The sequence below is a fragment of the Colobus angolensis genome, unplaced genomic scaffold (genome assembly GCF_000951035.1).
Source record: "Colobus angolensis palliatus isolate OR3802 unplaced genomic scaffold, Cang.pa_1.0 Scaffold121, whole genome shotgun sequence".
Lineage (NCBI taxonomy): Eukaryota > Metazoa > Chordata > Mammalia > Primates > Cercopithecidae > Colobus > Colobus angolensis.
The window spans coordinates 1-5,947 of NW_012113253.1; the positions used below are offsets into that span (position 1 = coordinate 1).

General features: G+C 40.3%; 1 pseudogene; it reads left to right on the forward strand.

Moving 5' to 3' along the window:
- The first annotated feature begins 4,575 nt into the window (after positions 1–4,575).
- Positions 4,576–5,210, forward strand: LOC105503816 (annotated as a pseudogene).
- The last annotated feature ends 737 nt before the right edge of the window (positions 5,211–5,947 follow it).

The following is a 5,947-nucleotide window of genomic DNA, read 5'->3' on the forward strand; positions in this document are numbered from 1 at the left end:
CAGCCATCTTGCTCCGCCCCCTACTTTTTCTTTATTCAGTCTACCACTGATGAACATTTAGGTTGATTCCATGTCTTTGCTCTTGTGAATAGCACTGCAATGAACATACAAGTTCATGTGTCTTTATGACAAAACAATGTATATTCCTCTGAGCATATACCCACTAATGGGATTGCCAGGCCAAATGGTACTTCTGTTTTGAGTTCTTTGAGAAATTGTCACATTGTTTTTCACAACGGTTGAATTTAGTTACACTCCCACCAACAGTGTATAAGCGTTTCTTTTCCCCTGAAACCTTGCCAGCATCTGTTATTATCTGACTTTTTACTAATTGCCATTCTGACTGGTGTGAGATGGTATCTTACTATGGTTTTGACTTGCATTTCTCTAATGATCAGTGATATTGAGCTTTTATTCATTTGCTTGTTGGCTGCATTGTATGTCTTTTCTTGAAAAGCATCTGGTCATGTTCTTTGCCCATTTTTTTTTTTTTTTTTTTTCAATCAATGTTGACCAGGTTGGCCTCGAACGTGTGGCCTTGCCTCCCCGAGTGCCAGGGCAACTGGCCTGAGCCACCGTGGCTCCCTCTTTGCCCATTTTTTAATGGGGTTTTTTTTTCTTACAAATTTGTTTAAGTTCCTTATAGAGGCTGGATATTTGACCTTTGTCAGGTGCATAGTTTGCAAATACTTTCTGCCATTCTGTAAGTTCTCTGTTAACTGTTGATAGTTTCTTTTGCTGTGCAGAAGCTCTTAAGTTTAATTAGATCCCATTTGTCAATTTTTGCTTTTGTTTCCATTGCTTTTGGAGTCTTTGTATGAAATCCTTGCCAGCCCCTATGTTCAGAATGATGTTGCCTAGATTGTTTTCCAGGGTTTTTATAGTTTGGGGTTTTACATTTAAGTCTTTTATCTATCTTGAGTTGATTTTTGTATATGGCGTAAGGAAGAGGTCCAGTTTCAGTCTTCTACATATAGTTAGTCGGTTATCCCATTTTTGAATAGGGAGTCCTTTCCCCACTGCTTATTTTTGACAGTTTTGTCAAAGGTCAGATGGTTGTAGGGGTGTGGCCTTATTTCTGGGCTCTCTATAAGAGAGCATTAGAAATATCAAGGCAACTGATTTGATGATTGACCAATTCTAAATGCTTGAGAGACATTTTGCATCAATGGAGGCTACAAGATTTTGTGCCAAAATTACTGAGAGAATAAAATAGTGCTACTGATAGAACTGCAGGTTTCAGGAATAATACTTAGTTTTAAGTTAAGGACAAGTTTGAATAAATAATTTTGGGAAGGCAGCAGGACGTCCAAATGGAAATGACCAATAGGTATGCTAAGTATGACTGGCTTGCAGTCATACTTAGGAGTCACTTGCTTATGAGTCATCATCATCAAAAAGGTGAATCTATATAAGTAGATACATTTTTTTAAAATATGTGGAAGAAATGCTGAGTAGAAAATAAACACTGGGAAAAGGACGTAGGATTGTCATTCCATAGAAGCACTGAGTTTAAGGTAACTAAATTATTTCAATCTCTTCTGCAATTGGAAAAAAGTAAAACTTTATATCTGCCGTGGTCGTTAAGTATTTGGTTAACAAATGAAGTATTTGTATGTTTTTAAGGTAGCCTAATTCACTGTCTGATAATTCAAACAATTGGGAAAAGCCTTTCTTGTACTGAGCCTGATATGAACAAACTATTATCTTTGACCTTGATTTCAGCTGCTGGCACAGAGTAGGCACTCAGGCAGTGTTAGCTAGATAACCAGATGGTTCTTCCTGTTTTCTCAGCCAATTCAGTTAGTCTACTCTCTTCCATGTGTGAGCCAGATGGCTGAACTGTTACATAAATTTTTAGCTGTATAAACAAAAGTAACTTAAATCATTGTAACTATCTAATGTGTACGCCCCTTGTCTTTTTATTTTATAAGGTAAATATTCTAGATTTACAAAGCAAATTCTCCAATGATATGATATTCAGACAGAGATATTTTGAAGAGGATAAAGAAAGAAATACATCACATGGCTCATTTCCCAGTAAGAGTAGGTGAAGTTATTTGTTCAGTGTGAAATTATTGAGGAAAGTGAAGGTTTGGTATAGTGTCTATGGAGGAAGGTACTTAAGCCAGCAAAAGATGTATAAAAAAATTGTGGAATATCAGCTAAACTGTACATATCATGGATTTTCAGGGGGCCAGTTAAGCAGACATTGTAGAGAGTATGTAAGATGTGAAACTGAACTGTTGAACCATGAAAGCTTTCCCTTCTCAGGTTTCTTCATACCAAAATCCCATCTATTGTTCTTTTATCCTGTCAGTTCATTAATAGGTTATGCTAGCCATGAATGGATCACTATACTGTGTAAAGCCAGGCACTGCATCCCTGGTAAGGAATGATTTATATATTCCTGGGTTTATGTTTCTATAAAGCAGAAGATATTTGATCACCAAAATCTTCCATCCTCATGTAGGAATGGCCACAAACAAACTCTCTTCTTGGATAGTTTCTGCTACTTTGAAGTATTTCCTGTCTTGGGAAAGGAGATGGACAAAATAATCATGGCTTACATTTACAGTTTCCCTTCTGGCTAATACTAATATGGCACAGTGATTAAGAGCATGGTTTTGGGAGTCAAAGACATCCGTGTTTAAATTCTGGTTTTGCTGCTTGCTAGTTTCTGTGAACAATACTAAATTACTTAACATGCCTGATTTCTCAATTTTCATCTAAAGTGAGAATGTAATATTTAATTTTTCAGGTTGTTATAAGAATTAAGTGAAATAATGCATCTAAAGTGCTCAGGTTCATTGGCTAGAACAATGAATAAAAACTAAAACAATTGTTACTGGGTTTCTGGCCTGCCAGAATACCTGACCTTCTTATTAAATGGGAGATATATTTTCTCTCATTGTTGCTCTAAGGGATGCTCCTGATCTTGAGACTTAGAAATTATATAAATAATTATTGTTCAGAATAGCAAGACACTTTAGGTATTGTAGATAACTATCATTTGAGGAGTCTTAAGTTTGTTCTTGGCTAGCCTGGCATGTGGCAGAGGTTTAAGAGAGAGAAATCAGGGAATAAAACAGAAATGGGTATACACAAACTAGTGACATTAATGAGAAACTGAGTTTACCCAAAGTTGCAGACAAAAGCAGCTGCAAAATTGCAGACTTCCTCACCTTCACAACTACCTGCCCTTCCAAGTTCTGAGACTCTAAATTTCTACAGACAAGAGACCAGAGCAGAAAAGCGTGTGTTTGGAGGAATACACAGGTATGAAACTCTCTAAAAGAGAGAAAGAGGCCAGATGGAGCTGAAATTCACACACACAGTGCTGAGACATTCCTCAAGCTTTGGGGAGAAGTATGAATGAAGAATGGATAAAGAAATGGTAGAACATTTCTTCCCAATTCATCTGAGGGGATAGGAATTCTTGTTTTATTGGCCCATGCAGAAATGCAGATAATTTGAATGGATGTCTTCTCCTACACTCATATGATCAAATGAGGCTGACTCAGAAGGAGGAAGAGACCCTTTCATTTTCTGATTCTGTTCCTTGATCCTATCTGGAAAAGACACGGCCATGCCTGTTCATTTAAGTATTAACTGTGGTTTCTTTCAGATCGCAACAGCAGCCATTGTGACAGAGAACATACACCCCATAAAGCCACAAAACACTCCACTATCTGTCCTTTTATAAAAAACAATTGCAGATCCTTGATCTGGATCAATCACCCAGGCAGCAGTGGGATATCCTTTTCTTTCTATTTGTCAAGTAGCATAAGAGGCCCCAAATGGCAAGGGATCGGTCTCAGCTCCCAATTCAATGCAACGGTTGCTATGTCCCATTGTGAAAGCAATTCTTTGGGTGCTAAATTCTCCAACCAGCAACACGCAGAATTTTGGAAACAGGAATGAACTTTTGCAAGTAGATAATAAGGTATAATAATGGAAGATGTCACTTCTATATCAACCCCTTGGTTTCCAGACCCATGTGTTATAACTGTGGGAGAAGTAGCAACTCATATCAGTCCCTCGTCAGAGTTTATGCTGCGTCCCAACCTTGTAAGGTCTTAACCATCAGCTGGCACCATAATTAATTCTTTGATAAATCTCGTTTTATGTGGGCAATGACCTACATGGTTAGAATAGTGAGCTCCACGAAGACCAGCCCACTGGCCCACTTCTTTTGGCGAAAGATGGGTGTCTTGCTCAAGGTATGTCATGCAGAAAACTCTAACAAGAGAAGTTAGGCATGTTATTTTCAGCAGAAGTCTTGGGTGGTGAGGTAAGGCAAACCCAAATGCCTAAGTATGTATTTCATAAAGACAAATCATGGTTTCTTTCATGAAGGTAGGACTGCAATATAATCAGCATTCTACCAGATAGCTGGCTGACACTCCAGGGATTCAGTGCTGGTTTCTACAGAACATAGACTACCCAGAAGAAAGAACAATCTGACCAGCCTTGGTGAGAGCAATCTATGTTGCATAAAACACATTTCTGCTTTTGTGACCACATTGTTCATTAATCTACTGACACGCTGCCCCACTCGACCCAGCCGCCGTCATGAAGACCGTGTTGCAGTGCATCACCCGGGCCAGCGTCACAGTTGGAGGAGAGCAGATTAGTGCCATTGTAAGGGGCATATGTGTGTTGCTGAGTATTTCCCTGGAGGATACGCAGAAGGAACTGGAGCACATGGTCTGAAAGATTATAAACCTGCATGTGTTTGACGATGAGAGCGGGAAGCACTGGTCTAAGAGTGTGATGGACATGTTAACAGTACGAGATTCTGTGTGTCAGCCAGTTTACCCCCCAGTGTGTCCTGAAGGGAAACAAGCCTGATTTCCACATAGCAATGCCCACGGAGCAGGCAGAGGGCTTTTACAACAGGTTCCTGGAGCAGCTGCGTAAAACATACAGGCCAGGGCTTATCAAAGATGGCATGTTTGGGGCCTACATGCAGGTGTACATTCAGAATGATGGGCCTGTGACCACAGAGCTGGAATCGCCAGCTCCCGGCACTGCTACCTCTGACCCAAAGCAGCTGTCAAAGCCTGAAAAACAGCAGCAGAGAAAAGACAAGACCAGAGCTAAGGGACCTTCTGAATCAAGCAAGGGAAAGAAACACTCCCTGAAAAGAAAACCGCAGTGCCAGCAGCGGGGCCGAGGGTGACGTGTCCTCTGAACGGGAACCGTAGCTCAGGAGGCAGAATTCAGTGTGTTATCATTGGGCAGAACTGGATCCTGAAAAATTCAAGATGCTAAGCACCTACACTACTTTAAGAATTTGGAACTGAAACATGAGGAGGTAGACAGAAATAAGAAGGTGGGAACCTGAATAGCTCTGCAAAAAACACCAAAGGACCATTTTGTCATTTTCTGTTGCTGCTGTGGTGGAATGAGGCAGTGGGCACTGCCGGTGGGTCGGGGGGTGAGTGCGCACGTGGTAGAAGGCATGTGCTTGTGCCCCCCCCCAGAAAGGCTTTGTTGGTTTCTGCCACATCTTGGCTTGCTTTTGGAACAGGCTGGCCTAGCATCATTTGTCATCAAGTCCACTGTGGTGTATTCTGTGTTTCCGTGGCGGGGGTTCTCCACTACACTCACACTGTCCATGTTCTTTTTATTGCTGATTCAATCAATCCCTTGTTGAAGAGTCAAGAGAGCAATCATCAGTGATAACGTATTGTGTGAGACCTTTGCATCTTGTAAATTTTCTCTTTTTTCTAAAAATAAATAAGAAAATCCTAAATCTCAACAAACCACAAAAAAAAAAAAAAAGAACGACTTAATATACATGGGATGAATCATCCTGTTCCTGTTATTGAGAGACTGTTCTACAGAGGGAAGCTTCAGTGAACATTCACACATATTATTCTTTTACCCTGGGCCTATTCTGAAGGGGCTATCCACATGAACCTTCCCCAAATCTCTTTCT